The 15,396-nt window shown below is 42.3% G+C and overlaps 1 pseudogene across 1 annotated transcript; it reads right to left on the bottom strand.

Moving 5' to 3' along the window:
* Positions 1-1,991: 1,991 nt before the first annotated feature.
* Positions 1,992-13,410, bottom strand: LOC110061395 (protein DD3-3-like; annotated as a pseudogene). The gene is made up of 13 exons (XR_016207646.1): positions 13,119-13,410; positions 11,486-11,648; positions 11,147-11,233; positions 10,301-10,628; positions 8,319-8,537; positions 7,135-7,558; positions 6,327-6,383; positions 5,687-5,970; positions 5,309-5,350; positions 4,759-4,836; positions 3,681-4,009; positions 3,149-3,293; positions 1,992-2,376 (listed from the first exon to the last, which is right to left on the bottom strand). The product of XR_016207646.1 is annotated as a protein DD3-3-like (transcript).
* Positions 13,411-15,396: the final 1,986 nt, after the last annotated feature.

Genomic DNA, 15,396 nt, shown 5'->3' with positions numbered 1-15,396 from the left:
GTGGACTGTAGCGGATAAGTTTTTATTTCAAGTTTGAAGTTCGTGTTAATGGCATTTAAAAACCTTGCAGACGTCTTCACGAAATGTGTACGACTTCTCGTACGAACAGAAAGCTGTAGTTTGGCTGCGTGTTGTGTACCCTCTTCTCTTCGACCAAATTAAAACGAACGCTGCCTTCTGCTGAATAAATCAAAGGAGGAAATGTGTAGTTTCACTTCGCTGGCCTAGATTTCTGTGCGCAAAATATGTAACATAAACCCAACGAAAGTGTTTACATAGGAAAAGAATTCAACTCCCACAGGATTACTTTGGTACACCAACATGTCCTCGTTTCATTGTTTCGGAAGTGAAAATGCTCAATGGCTGTTCCCCAAAGCCAAGGCCATTCACAGTCATGGTCGTAAACAGAATAATTCCTAGTTTTTGTAATAAAAGCGCGTCGTCTCACATACCGACGGAACAGGCAACGTTTGTGTCGATTGACACGGTCCAGAGTTGTAAGGTTCCGGTCTGCGGACTGCGAGCTGTGGACTGCGGACTGGGTATAAAACACGGACTCGGGTATAAAACGCGGACTGCGGACTAAACGCGGCGTGCCGACTGCAGTCCGTGTTTTTTCACTGACCGGTCGTAACTAATAATACATAATACATGTACAAACGAGAACAAACCCTCTCGTGTGTACGTGCTTTGCGATCAATTCATTTGTTTTCGCCCCTACTGATGAAGGGAGGCCAATTTCACGTCTACCTAACAACCCAGGCACAAAATGCTGTTCCTACCTACCTACCAATACTCGAACGCACTCTTTAATCTACGATTACCACTAGTTTTTTTTTTACCTAAATATCCAACATCTCGAGAACCCCAATGGGGCCTCACCAAAAGCTGGCCAAAGAGATTTGAGCCGAAAAGCTAATGGCAAACAGAAGGGGAAGAGCGTTCTCCCAATGGCGCATGGCATGCAAAAAAAAAAAAAAGAAAAAAAATGTTTCCTTTCTATTGCCTACATCATACACTTGTGGGCTGGGTTATCACTGCAAGTGCGCGCGCTTGTTCAGAGGTGTGATTGCGAGCATCGTATCAAGTTTTGTCTAGTCTGAGAAGGCAGTTAATTTCATTGATCATTTTTTGAGGGGAAGAATGATTTGTTAGTTGTGTTGCTGGCGCTTGAGTGACGGCAATCTAAACTGAATCTGAGTATAACTGTACGCGTGTTTTTACTCTCCTTTGTTATGTCAATGAAAACGACTAATTTTAGTCGAAAAGAGGAAAGCGCCTTGAAAGACGCATTTTTGAAACATCCGAGCTTGTGTGAAGCTAGCTTAAAGGGGGAAAGGTGGGCATATTTTCTGCAGTTCTGTAGGCATATTCCACCGGATGGAGAGTAGGTAAAGATAAAATCTACATACGAGCTAAGTAGCCCATCAGGCCGGCGCTTATCTCCAGTTTTTATGCAGAATGAAGCGACTAGAAGTATTCTTACCCTCCTTCCGGATGGAGTGCTAGTCAATTTCAGGGTCACCCCCCGGCACTCATTAAATATGCCGGTACCCATTACTACACCTGTGTGGAGAGACGCAGTGAGAGTAAAGTGTCCTGCCCAAGAACACAACACGATGTCCAAATCCAGGGCTCGAACCGCAGGATGGACACGCGGTAAATTGTACCAATACCTTTTTGAGGTCTATTGCGCGAATCGGGGAAGGGGAAGGGGGCGAAAAACGCGAGGAAGAATGGAGCACCCTGTGGGGAACCCCCGCTTTAAGAACCGATATCCAAGAAAAACGAATAAGGAATGGGACTTAGTGGATTTCAATTGAATAGCAAAACACGAAACGTAAACTGAACTCAGCCCGTCGTAATCTCGTGTTTAGTTTGTCTACTTTTTTGTTAGCTATTTCCATTTGTATTTAATTCCTTCTTTAACTAAAGAAATTGTAGAATAGTATGCCCCAACAATAACGCCTTCAAACAGACATGCGTCAGAATTAAAACTGCAACCTCATTTTAATTTATGGCGGTGCCTCCGTTACATGCAAAGCTTTTTTTTCAGTTAAATACTATTATTACAGTCTGTCCTTCATAAATGAGTCTAATAAGGCTTGGTAACGGTAATTTGTCCAATGTGACGTCTGTTGGAGAAGTTGTTATTGCGCGTGCCCATGTAACAGTAGGCCCCAGGCTTCGTGATGCGGAAACACGGCGGGTTGCAGGAGGCTGGAGCGTTGTCAAGTTGAGCCTGTAGGTTGTTACCGCTGTAACATCCTTTGACGAGTTGAAGATTCAGGTCAGCGGGCGTCAAATTGGAAGGATCGACTACTTCAAGAGGAATGCTGCTGCAAGCTTTAGGCTTGAGAGACATGTTGGAGCGACCTGAATCAGTGAAACGGGTATCAAACAAATATCATAAAATACCACTAACATCGTGTTCTATTTTGGGATCAACCGTTTCGACCGCAATTTAACTATTTTGTGTTGATACGGTTGACGTTTCTCGATAGAATACTTTTCCAACCGTTTTCGGTTGAAACACGGTAACCCCAAGGAATAGTCCTTACGCGAGCTACAATCACGCGACATATAATCACGGGGGTTGAGGCCGATTGAAAGAGTTGATCAACCAAACCAACCGAAAATGGTTGTTCCCCAATAGAACACGAAAAAAACCCATGCAACCAGCCAACCAACCAGAAACGTTTGATCTCAATAGAACACGACCTAAGACTGAGTAACTGAGTAAAGTGTTGGATTCAAGCGTCCTGAAGAATTAAACTACCTTCTTAAGAATGAAATAAATTAACCGCGACTGGCCTTCTAACCATTAAAACGTGACTTATCGCCATTAGGAACCCTTGCAAGACTTTTTTTTCACGAACACCAACCTCGTTCCCACGGTCTCTCTGTGGAAAGAAGAGAGACCCTGGGAACAGGGTCGGATTACCAGCGTTAAGGCACTTACAATTTTCAACTTAGTAATCAAGAAAAATTGTCTTCTTTACATATACATGACGCGTAGTTACGTTTGATAAGCTAATACTGCCACTCGGGGAAATTACTTGCCACCTTAGAAATGTCCCAACTGCAAAAGCCACGCGAGGCTGCTGAATAGCAGCTGGTATGCCTTGAACAAATATGTTATCCGTACCTTTTACTGGACAACCATAGAGCTCCACCCTCATTGATATGTGTCCGTGCCAGGTTCTTGGTCGAAAGCGGATGTATTTTGCTGTGATGGGCGGGTTAAGGCCATGATACACAATGCTGTGCGAGTCTGTGTTTCCACTAAAATCCTAAATCGTTATCCAAGGAAATGCACATGTTATAAACGGTCATTTAATTTACCAAAACTGAACCTCCTCTCATCATGGTTACCTAACCAAAACTACATCTAGTTACAAATACACTGGCCAGAAAATGATCTGATAATTTCAAAAAACATTCTACGATTATTTCAAAGTGATCATTGTCTTTCCTTGTAGCAACTTCTAAGCAACTTTTGGTTCGATTTTCGCCACTCTCTTCCCGGGGTTAGGAGTTTGTTCTGTCCAGTAGAGGATTGTGGCCTCTTTCTACAAACAGAGGCCAGTTCTCGAGGTTAGAGCTACCTTGAATTTCTCAAATTTAAGGAAAAACCATTGTGATTAGTTAGTGACGTTTGTGGATGAAGCTTATTTCACCTTCCTTGCAGCTCCTTGTCCTTTGTAGGCCTGGAAGTTGACACCATCGTTACTGAATAGCAGCTGGTATTTCGTCACCCACTGCTTGTGCTGTACACTGTCCCGTCCTTGGGTTCCTACACCTGTCACTGTGTGATGATCACCCATGTCAATCTGCAGCCACTGATTCTGATCATTTTTGCGGGATGACCATGCTCCCTGTTTGCCGCCATTTTGTTGGAACTGAAGTCTTCCCTGGCGAGCGGCATGATTGCCATCCCATTGCGAGGAGGCACCGATCTGTCCGTCATCGATTGCACCATTCTCCATACCCAGGGCTTCGTGACATTCTACGGTTTGAGGAAATGGATACAAACATCACTTTGCTATACTGAACTACAGATGAGCATATGGCTAATAAGCTATTATTCCTGGAATAAAGCGAGAATCATTTAAAAACAGTGTGTGATGAAAATTCTAACATCAAGCCAGATTTCCAACTGCATCGTGGCTATTAGGCTCCCGAGGAGACTCTCAAAACGGCTGCAAATCGAGTCTACGTGGCTACATGACTGGTCCGTTCTAGTGCAGATTATGAGCGCAGCGCGTTTTCGAATTCACGATACCGTTGATACCTATAGTCAAGTGGTGAAATTATTTTCGACAAAAAGCAAAAGTAAATCATTGTCATCAAAAGACTCTGATCTAGATCATAGTCGCGTGATTCCATCCCAACACAACCTCGTTCCCAGGGGGCGGGAAGCAGAGTGAGCATGGGAACGAGGTTGACAAAATGATTTACGTCTTTTGTCCATTAAACTTGACATGATTTATTTATTTTAGGATTCGTACAAGTACAGGTGCTTAACAATAGGACATAAGTCCCCTACTTGGTTAATACACCCACACCCAACCCCCTAAAAAATATCCCGAAAAAAACCCTTCCCTGACCCGACTAAACTACAAATCAAATAATCTAAATAACACAAATACAATCTAAAATATACTAATCAACTTAACAAACACAGACAAAGAAAATATTAACACGGCGAGACTTAGGACAAAACTAACTACCAACCAGCCGCTATAAACTACTAACTTGGGACAGAAGAGCTGCAACTCGACGCTGAGGAGCTGCATCCGTCCTTTATCCAGCACACATTGGTCCGATCAGAACCTGAAATTGATACTCTGTTAGTCTTCATTCCTCTTGGTTTCAAAACTTGAATTTTAGTTTCTCGTCTATATGAAAACCATCCTTTTTCGCGACAAAACGCCCATCTGAACTAGATTAACTTCAAATTTATGATCATCAGTCTACAAATTTTGACACTAACAAACAAGGGAAAACGTTCTATCAAAGAGGAATGGATTATAGTCCAAAAATTTGTTTATATGATCTACCATCAACCTCGGACCCACTGTTTTCACGGCCTTCAAAGTCCTCAAATCAATAAGGGGTGGCATTTCCAGCTTCAGTCAGAATATTTGCATCGAGAGTTTAAACATAAAATGAAGTCGAAAAAAATATTACCTAAATTATCCAAGGGTGTAAAGGATTCGGCAAGACATAAACTGTCTTGATTACACGGGCTACCGGGATCATGTCTCGGAAATTTAAAAGAAGACGATAAATATTTTTCTCCTACGCGCTTTTCCTTCTCCGGCGTTGTCCTGATTGTTGTTTAAACCTAAAATAGAAAAACAAAAACAACAACAAAAAAGTTAAAGAAATGCTGTATTGACCTAGAGTTTGCTATTTCAATAGACCATATTCGTATTCCCTTTTATTAGACTGGAACTAGCTTGCAAATTAGGCTAATGTGGGGGATATTTTCAAATGCAAATGACATTTATCTCTTTTTAATGATATTCCCCCACATTAGCCTCTATTGCAAGTTAGTTCCAGTCCAATACTGACAATACGAATGTGGCCTATTAAAGTTTGACAGTGGAATTGCAATCTAGTTTGTGTGTTAGATACCTTAGTGCTACTAATAACTTGTTGCTTAGTTTAAAATTCTCACCAGACCAGACGAAGCACACCACATCATCTGTTGTAACTGTAATGCGTTCAGGAGTGAAGCGATATTCCATGGCTGGATAAGCCTGCACAATGTTTCCTCTCTTTCCCATTCCTCCGATGTAGAATATGTTGGAATGCTGGAATTTTAGAGGGAGACCACTTCGTGATTTTAAAAGGATCCCGTGACTTCTGTCCTGAAATGTGCGACCGAGCTGCGCGGTATTCAAGGCGAGTTGTAGATCTGTTGTACCATCAACTGCTTTTGTTTGAGGGTTGTTTGTAACTCTGCGAAGATGAGAACAGCGATCGGTCAACTCGGGAAAATTCGTTCTCAGGCGGCTCGCGGCCAAACCCTTATAGTCCGCGACTCCGCGTCTTCAGAGCGGAAAAACGTACTCCGTAGCTTTCTGCGCACTTGCGGGCTCAAGTAATAATGCAGGCTGCAATGGTGGAATGAACGGCGGACTGCTAATAAGGTACGCGAGGATGTCGCTCGGTTGATGCTGCCAAAGCATAGCACTCGCGTGCGCAATCCCTCCAAAATCCCGTTGAACGTTTTGAAACCTCTGCTTCATGAAATAGCACAAGTTTAACCCAAATTTTTGATGCTCATAAATAATGATGAATTCTAAATCACTTACTCGTTATTATTGTTGGCGTCAAACTCGCGTGGAACATCGTTAGTGGTGATATTATACCTGCAAAAAAAAAATCACATACATGTTTACTATTCAATAAAGTAGAGCAAGTAAACAGCATGAAAGCAAAGATGATGGCATTTTTAAAACAACAAGATAAGTAATACGCAGTATATAAGCATAGATTGCGTGTGATGTGTGTTCATGTTGGAATTCATTTACATAATAATTAGCCATAGTCCTGCAGCAGTCTAGACTGCCTGCCTTCTGTCCCCAGATGCACTTTCAGGTATAGAGGGTGTGAACTGGTGTGGACTTCCGCATTACCCAGAATATTGCACCTAATGTGTTATAGTGTCCTAAATAGGCATTGCCCTAATACGTTTATGACCGTTTATACCATATTCTCAAAACTGACTACGAACACTTCTAAAAAAAAATGTGTGAGGAAATAAAGATTTTGACGAAAAGATTGAAAGAGGTACCTCATAGTGGAGGCGCGGTGGCCTCATGGTTGGTACGCTCTTCTCCGGATCGAGCGGTCCGGGTTCGAGCCCTGGCCGGGGTCATTGTGTTGTGTTCTTGGGCAAGACACTTAAATCTCACAGTGCTTCTCTCCCCCCAGGTGTATAAATGGGTACCGGCGAATTTAATGCTGGGGGTAACCTCGCGATGGACTAGCATCCCATCCAGGGGGGAGTAGAAATACTGCTAATCGCTTCATGTTATGGAAACCGGGATAAGCTTCGGCCTGATGGGCCACTTTATGCAGACTAAACCTTACCTACCTTATAGTAGTTATTTATCTCACCTCAATCGTAATACACAACGCTGTGTGGTGGTGCTTGGAAAACATGGCACCTTCCACTTGTACGATGAAAACTTGCCTTTCATGTTTACTCCATTGTGGTTAACGACAGTGGATGGGGCGTAGATCACATCTGGGGTTTTGTGAAGAAAAACATCCTGTTCCTGTTCATCAGATCCTTGGGAGAGCTTTTGAGGTTCGTACGGTAAGCCTTTAGCAAGCTTCGAATCTCCTTGGGGTTCGCAGTTGCTCAAGTTGCCACCAGCTTTCTCTAAGTAATTAGTAAAGAATTTTGTCCAGGTCCCCCCAGCAGCCTTACACGACTCTGCGGTGATGTATTTCGCAGCGCATTTCTTGGCGCGAACATTTGAGTTGTCTGGTGGACAGTCTTCGTTGCCTGCTAGCTTGGTTGGCATAATACACATATCTAACGCGGAAAGGAAATTCGAGAAAAAAAAAGTTTACTTTTGTATATGAGTGACACGTAGGAAAGAGGTTGATACACTTGCATGCTTTCCCAGTCCCGGGGATATGGAGCTATGGATAGCCAGGGTGAATCTAATTATGAAGGAAAATCAAGCTGACCAAAACGGACATCTAACATTTTATACCCTGAAAAATAAATTTTTTCCCCAGAAACCATTTTTCCGAAACATGAACATTCAACATCTTCCAGCGTATCTTGAAACGATTACGCCTTGACTTACGTTTAAACCAAGAATTCTGCACACTAGTACTGGCAGCAATATTTCAGCATAGCAACTGAACGCCTACAGGAGCGGTGTTTTATAGTGAAAGGCCGCTTTCAAAATGGCTTCAGCACATTACATTTCAATTATACTTTACGGGAAAGCTTTCAAGTTGTGTACAATCAAAATTTGGTCTTGATCATTGTTTTCCTCTACCATTTATACAGTCGTTATACTTATACATTGTTATTACCAGTGTGTATTCGGGTATTAATGTAACATGTAGGTAACTCCTTTCAGTATATCCGGCTCCCTCCTTCCCCACTGCCCCCCCTGCCCCCCACCCCCCGTCGTTCACAGGGCTAATTTAGTTTCTCAAAGATAAACCTATAACGTTTTCAATAAGAACACCTTAAACATAGTCTCAGACTTGAGACCAGTATTAAACACTGTAACATTGACGTAGTGAAGAACTCAAAACATGTACTATAAACTCACATTTGTGCCCATAATCTGGACTGTTCACGTATTTCTTCATCAAATCCTCAGTCTTGTTATTGCTGACCATGATAGCAATGTCCCTCCACGGGGTGGGGCCCCAATAAGGATAGTAATCGCGTTCCTCGGGGACCTCCAAGCCCCTCCTTGTTCCGGCCGCGTTCTACCGTGTGTAAATAGGCAAATCTCCTTGAAGTTGTTGGTCGGCGGTAAATAAACCTTTGGTTAGAAAAATGAGGGTAGTAGTAAGTGGGCTTTGATAGACTTCTGCTACAAAACTGGAATGGCCAATTGCATCAACGCATGGTTCAGTTTCCAAAATTTTGACTCGCTTTTTGGAGGACTGCAGCTGGATATGGACTAAAGGTTAAGGTGGCTCCCTATAGTTTCACGATTGCACGCGCGCATAGGACGAAAGCCCAAGTAATCTGCGCGGGCTGAAAGGAAAACGTAAGTGTTTTTCGATTTTTATGACGTCAACATGAACACAAAAAGCAAAACTGACATCGAATTTTCTCGCGTTTCCCTCGGTGAATTTTTAGATTTGGCTCAGTTGTAACCACATACGATTCCTATAAAATACCCTATTTTTGTTAAAATCTGTAAAACTGGAATGGCCAACTGCATCAATGCATGTTAAATGACAGACTGATAATCTGGATTGCCGACCCTTGGTAAGTTTAATTATTCTTAAGGACGTTGACGAAACATTTTACCGAACAATGGAATCTATTTAAAAAAACAAGGGAGAAAAAGTAAAATTTTCAAGGGATCAAGAGAACATGCTGCGACGGGCGACGCGGAGGACGACACCTAGTAAAAAAGGAATTTATATTTTACCAGCGAAATTCGCAACCGTCTAGATTTGTTCAGTACGCCTATGGCTCTAAGAACGTATTCGGCTTAAATATTCAATGACAGCGTTCAATTCCAAATGGAAATACGAAAAATTCGCTGAAGTCGTTCCCGTTTCTCAGACCACGCAGAACTTGGTCATTTCACGTTCTTGTTTTAGGCCCGGTTCATACGTCGCATTTCTGCCGTGTCGAATTCAATTCAACGAATTAAATTCGACAGAAATTCGACGTCTGAATCGGCTGCCGCATTTCTGCCGCACGTTCGACTGGTCTTGTCCCATTATCCGACAGAAATGCGACACCGATTCAAACGTCGAATTTCTGCCGTGTCGAATCTAATTCATACATTGTGTTAATGTAATGAGCATGCGTAAATTTGGTCCCGTCAAAGAGAAAGAAGAAACTTGGCTATTCTCGACCCAATGCAACCTGGAAATATTGCAAAACAAACTGTTGCATTGTCAGCCTTCTCCTTCTCATTCCATTGGCGGACAACTTTTCGCAAAATTAAAGTCCTTCGTCCCTCAGTATCTCCGTCTGCCATATTGAATACTCTGCGTTTAAAATGTCTTCCGCTGACCGACATACCCGACTGTATTAATTCTGAATTAAATTCGACACAAGTGCGACGTATGAATCGTCAGTCGCATTTCTGCCGCACTTAATTGAATTGAATTCGACACGGCAGAAATGCGACGTATGAACTGGACCTTACAGAGGACGGCAAAGAAATGTACAGACTTATAACGCACGTGCACAGCTACTGTTTTACTCATTAAACCTTTTCTTTGGTGACGTTCTCGTTGCCGTCGTCGTTGTGGTTTGCTTCGGCTCCCGAAAAATACGTGGTGACGAACACCCCTAGTTTGGATAGAACACGCACAATTCTCTGTTTCTCATAGAAGTGGAAAAAGAGCCCCGAGTTTTTGTTTTCGGCCTAAAAGCGTGTTCCGGTAGCGCTGAGGACTGAACAATTTCTCTGACTTTTGATGATCCATAACCTACATGAAGAGGATCTGGTATTCGCAGACCGTCTTGTTGGATGAACGCGTCAGGAATTTCTTTGAACTTGTATTGCTATGCAGTACTTGTTTTTGGAGCTCAGTGTATTTTCAGTCTACCTACCTTTGTTTCTTTCCCTGCGGACATACGCCTGATAGTAATTAGCTGGCTCGTGAAGTCCTCGGTCTTTCTTAATATAAGAATTCTCTCTTCTCCCTTTTTTAAAATCCTGAGTATTTAGTGTTTGACCGTTACGAATGGTGTGATACTGAAACTCGTTGTTCACATTATTGGTAGCCATCTTGCCCTCGGGATACGCCTGACACATGAACTGTAAGATAACTTGTGTTTCCACTCTGTCGTCAGTTTTTGGGCCGGTCCCGTGTTGATTTGTCCACATGATTTCTACTTCAGATTTGCCCTTGGCGTCGCAACTACTCATGTAGAACTCCTAAAAAGTGAATAAATGAATAAATAAATAAATAAACGAACGACTGACTGATTGACTGACTGGCTGGCTGACAGGCTGAATGGTTGACTGACTGACTGACTGGCGGATTGGTTTACTGGGGGACTGACGGACTGGCGGATTGACGGACTGGCAGACTGGTGGACCGGCGGACCGGCGGACCGACTGGCTGGCTGACTGGCTTGCTGACTGGCGGACTGACTGACTGACAGGCTGACAGGCTGACTGGCTGACTGGCTGACTGGCTGACTGGCTGACTGGCTGACTGGCTGACTGGCTGACTGGCTGACAGGCTGACTGGCTGACTGGCTGACTGGCTGACTGGCTGACTGGCTGACTGGCTGACCGACTGACTAACTGGCTGACTGAATTGCTTGGACCGATGGACGGACGGACAGAGGAACGAACGGACGGATGGACGGATGGACGGATAGACGGATGGATGAAAAATGTGGTAAGGTCTTAACATTGAAAAAATCTCTATATATGATTAATATTACCGTTGGTAGCTGTCTGAACTCTTGAATATTGTCTCCAGGATTATCGTCCAATTTGTCTCCAACATTGTATCCAGCTTTACCGTTATTCTAAAGTATGCAAGGAAAACGGTTAATGAGCATCAATGCACGACTTTTAGGCGAAGTCTAAGATATGAAAAAGCAAAAAAGAACGCATAATTCAAAGCGGAACAGGTATCGAACCTGAATGTTTGATTTTTATTGTTGGCCAGTGCAATATACTTGGAATATAATCACGCAATAAAGCATTACGATTGGCTTATTATAGTTATCGGCCCTCTGAGTTCATCATAGTCCACGTGTGATATAATGACGTCCTACCTGTGAATCAAACAGTCTGTTTGCATTCCTGACGTTATCTTGATTGCCATTCAAACGATTATTGGATCCATGTGGAAAATGCATGTACATGTCCGACATGCAACGCTCGATAAGTACAGCCAAGAGGCAGCACCAAACGAAAATGGTCCTCATGTCCTGCATTCTATCATGACACAAAGGAGAAGTAACAAGCTAATTACTGAAGACGAGTTACTTGTTAGTGCACCGCACATAAAGACGAATGATATAAGAATGAGCAGCGGCGGGTTTAAACGGGGTAGATTGGGTGGCTAGCCATTCTTCCCCCTTTCGGAGAAGCAAAGACTGACAAAAACTGATAAAGATCGTGAATACTATGGCAGAAACTAAAAGGCAAATACTCGGGAAAGGTACATCCGTTGTAATTTATAGTTTGTGGCATTTCTGGTATAACAGTTTTAATTAAGAATCCAATTCTGAAATTGCAACATTTTGGAGGCATGTCTCATTGATTCTGCATCTTCAAGATACCGGTCACCCCTCTTTGAAAAACCTTGGATCCGCCCTGAATCAGGACTGTGTTTAGCAGGGGCGCGCAAATAACGACAGTTTTCTCTCAAATGCTTTAAAAAGCGGTTTATTAGGCTATCTGGAGTAATTTTATGCCGTGCTATAAAATTTGTCTGTTTGGTCTTCATAGGGAAACTTGAGTCCTTTCGGATTAATTACGGTTTTTTATCCATTCCCCGAAAACCTTAAGTGTCATTGTGAATGTCTTTCGGAAAATCATAGCTGACCTTTTTTCGGCCACCAAAACGACATTTTTATCAAACCGGAAGCAACAGCCATTAAATGTTTTGCATCATGAAAGTTGGAGGTGACAGTTTTCTTAAGAAAATCTGAGGGGATTAAAGGAATTCCGAAAAGACAATTTACATCGAAACGATCTTTTTGGTAGTCCTGCTGGTATCGATTACCTGGAACATGCAATCTATATGGCTTAATTTAGAATATAAAATCTAAATTTTTAGGACCTTTGCTGTGTAATTTAGTCTAACCGTCGAGCAGTTGTTGTCTTGCCTCTCAGGCTTCCGTCAGTGTCTGTTCGCAATTTTTGAATTTCAGCTTAAGAACAGTGTCGTTAAGTTATACAGGTATCGAGTCTTGTCACCTCCTCAGATTTAGTTGACTCACTTATCGCCATTCTCAAAGGGTCGCGCCTTTCGGGTTAGTTGCAATCAAACTATTAAACGTAGAGGAGTGAGTGGTTCATCAACAAGTGTACATGAAAAAGTATATTCAGATTCAAAATACTGGCCTCACATGCTTTTCTTTAAGCACGATCCTTTTAATTATAAAATCTTAACAGCATGAAGATTAAAGGAGCTATGTTATGGTTTGCGCATTTCGCAAAGATATATAGGCTTAAAATTTTCAAGTTCGTCGTTTGTAGTCCGTGTCAACCCTTCACCATCCTTGTTCCTTTATGGTTTATTGTTATCTTTTTGGTGTTTTTCTATCATAGTAAACTACTATTTTCATGTTTCCTTCAATCTAGAGGTAATTTTGTACATGGCCAAAATAACTCCAAAATTCCGTGACTGAGTTCCTTTAAGCACTCATTACAAACCAAACAGTATTCACCGGTACTTACACGTTTAGGTTCAAGATCTGCAACCCCCCGGCAGTAACATAAACAGATTTCTGAATTCGACTCGGGACGAACTCAACGGAATGATTTCAGGTGATATTTTTTCCCGCCCTTCGTACACTGCTAAACTATAAAGGATGTTTGATTTGGATACAAAAGGAAAATTATTTTTGTATCATTGTATCGTTATTTCGCATGAGAAACCTTCGGCTGTATAAAGTTTGATACCACACAACGGAAGCTAAGAAAAAGGATGCCTGCTTGTTTGACAAACACTTTTTTGTGTGATGTTGTTCACTGTTTGTGAAAAACATCACTCAACTTTTCCCAAAGCCTCCTGTAGCATTTCTTTTAGATCACTGGACTTTAAACATGTCTAGATTTTTAACTATTGATGTCAATTTTGAGATTTTTAATTGTAATGTTCAAAATTGTTGTATATAGTTCATTCATTGTAAGCCCCGTTCATTAGATCAGTGCAGGTCCACATCAGAACTTTTGCATTGGCTAGTCTTTGTAACCTGCTTTTAAATAAATTGTGTGTGTTTGCCGTCAGCTGTACAAACCATTCTTTACAGTAAAACTTTCTTCACACAAATCACAGGAACTGCTATCGTTTTTTTCATTATCAGTTATTATAACCACGGACAACCAGTTTTAATTTTCTACCTGTCGTTTCACTGACGTGAGCTGGACGAACAAATCGTTCAATGCAACCATCAGTGGCTAGAAGCAAGTACTCTCCTTTTTTCAGTGCTGCTGATTTGTTTAGTTTGTCTTCCTTAATTCTAGTTCCTCTGCATCGGTGATAAACCTAGCTCAACAAGACGCCCTTCTCTAAAACTCTTATATCGTGCTAATATCACAACACTGGTAGCCTCAATCTTTGCGTCTTTTTCAAGACAGGAAGCCTAATTTTCATAATTATTTGTTACGTTCTACTTGTTCTTTTCAAATCTTTTCCTCTCACGAGGACAAAGCGCAACAACTCCATACCGGATGTTCCTAAGACCTTAAAGATGATGTTCTACAGTAATTAGGATAAATTTTTAACTTTCTCAAACAAAGAAAAATCGTTTTTTTTTGACTTTGTAAAACTCAGGTAGTTAATTTCTAGGATTTCTGTCCAACGTAAGGAAAATAAATTAATCGTTAGCCCCAAAAAGGCCAAAATATTAACTGTTAGCCGTAAAAGCCACCACAGGACCCTTCAGTAATCCTCACTTAAACCTACCCACAATAATTATTCTCCAGTTTACAATTCGCACATGCTGTTGTTTTTGCAATAAATGAAAATTTAAGACAAAATTGCCATTACTGGTCAATCTTGAGCTGCTACACCAAGTAAGCACACAGGATTACGGCCAGTTAGGCTGGGGAATTACAACTCTGACGAAAAGATCACTTTTGACAAAGAACCCCCGAGTGAGCGCACAGGCTGGGGAGGTACATCTCTATCATTACAGCTCACTTACGTCTTCAGCTGGGAAAGTGAACAGATCTGACATTCCGAGTCAACCTCTACTTATGCCGCTAACAAAGTGCTTGTTCCGAGTTATTCGAGACCGTTGCAGGGAATTCACATTGAAACTAAATAACCTAGTCACAATTGAGCCTGCAAAAAGCTTAATTACGAACAGCCTGATTACGTGAAACATAAAACTATGTATATACCCGGGGGGGGGGACTCCCATATAAAAAGGACGGAGATGCTCGTCGGAAATTTTGAAAAGAACCCCTAAGAGGTACCAAGATCCTGTTTTGTGGACGTGGCTTGAAATTTCTTTACCCCTTAGAGGTACCAATTCTAAACCAACACATCATCTCCTGTCATATTTTTTCTGCTCAATACCCTAAAAGTTACCGCAAAAGCTCCCGCGCGCTGTGGACCTTCTGAGGCTGAACACCCTAAGAGGCACCAAAACTGCTTTTTTAACCTCCAAAGTTGGGGGGGGGGGGGGAGGGGACACAGCGGGGCGGGAGCCCGGGAGAATAGGAGGCGGGAGGTTCTGACCCCCCTGTCCCCCCCCCCCACTCCAAAAGGTACGACGAGCACCCCCAGTCCCATTTATATCGGAGTCCGCCTGCAGCTGTTTATATATATACACATAACGAACGAACTGAATTAGGAGGCTGAAGTAACAGAACTAAGCTACCGCATGCAACTGAAACAAATGCGTTCAGACGAGGGCCAGAAAAAGCCTGCGAAAAATATACCCCAGTGGAGACACAAAGGCAGGAAATCTGGCTAGGAGCCAGGCTCAAGTTTCAAGCGATTGGA

This window comes from Orbicella faveolata, unplaced genomic scaffold (genome assembly GCF_042242905.1).
Source record: "Orbicella faveolata isolate gen_17 unplaced genomic scaffold, um_ofav_v1 contig_1, whole genome shotgun sequence".
In the NCBI taxonomy this organism is placed as follows: Eukaryota; Metazoa; Cnidaria; class Anthozoa; order Scleractinia; family Merulinidae; genus Orbicella; species Orbicella faveolata.
This window is presented reverse-complemented; position numbering and strand designations above follow the sequence as displayed.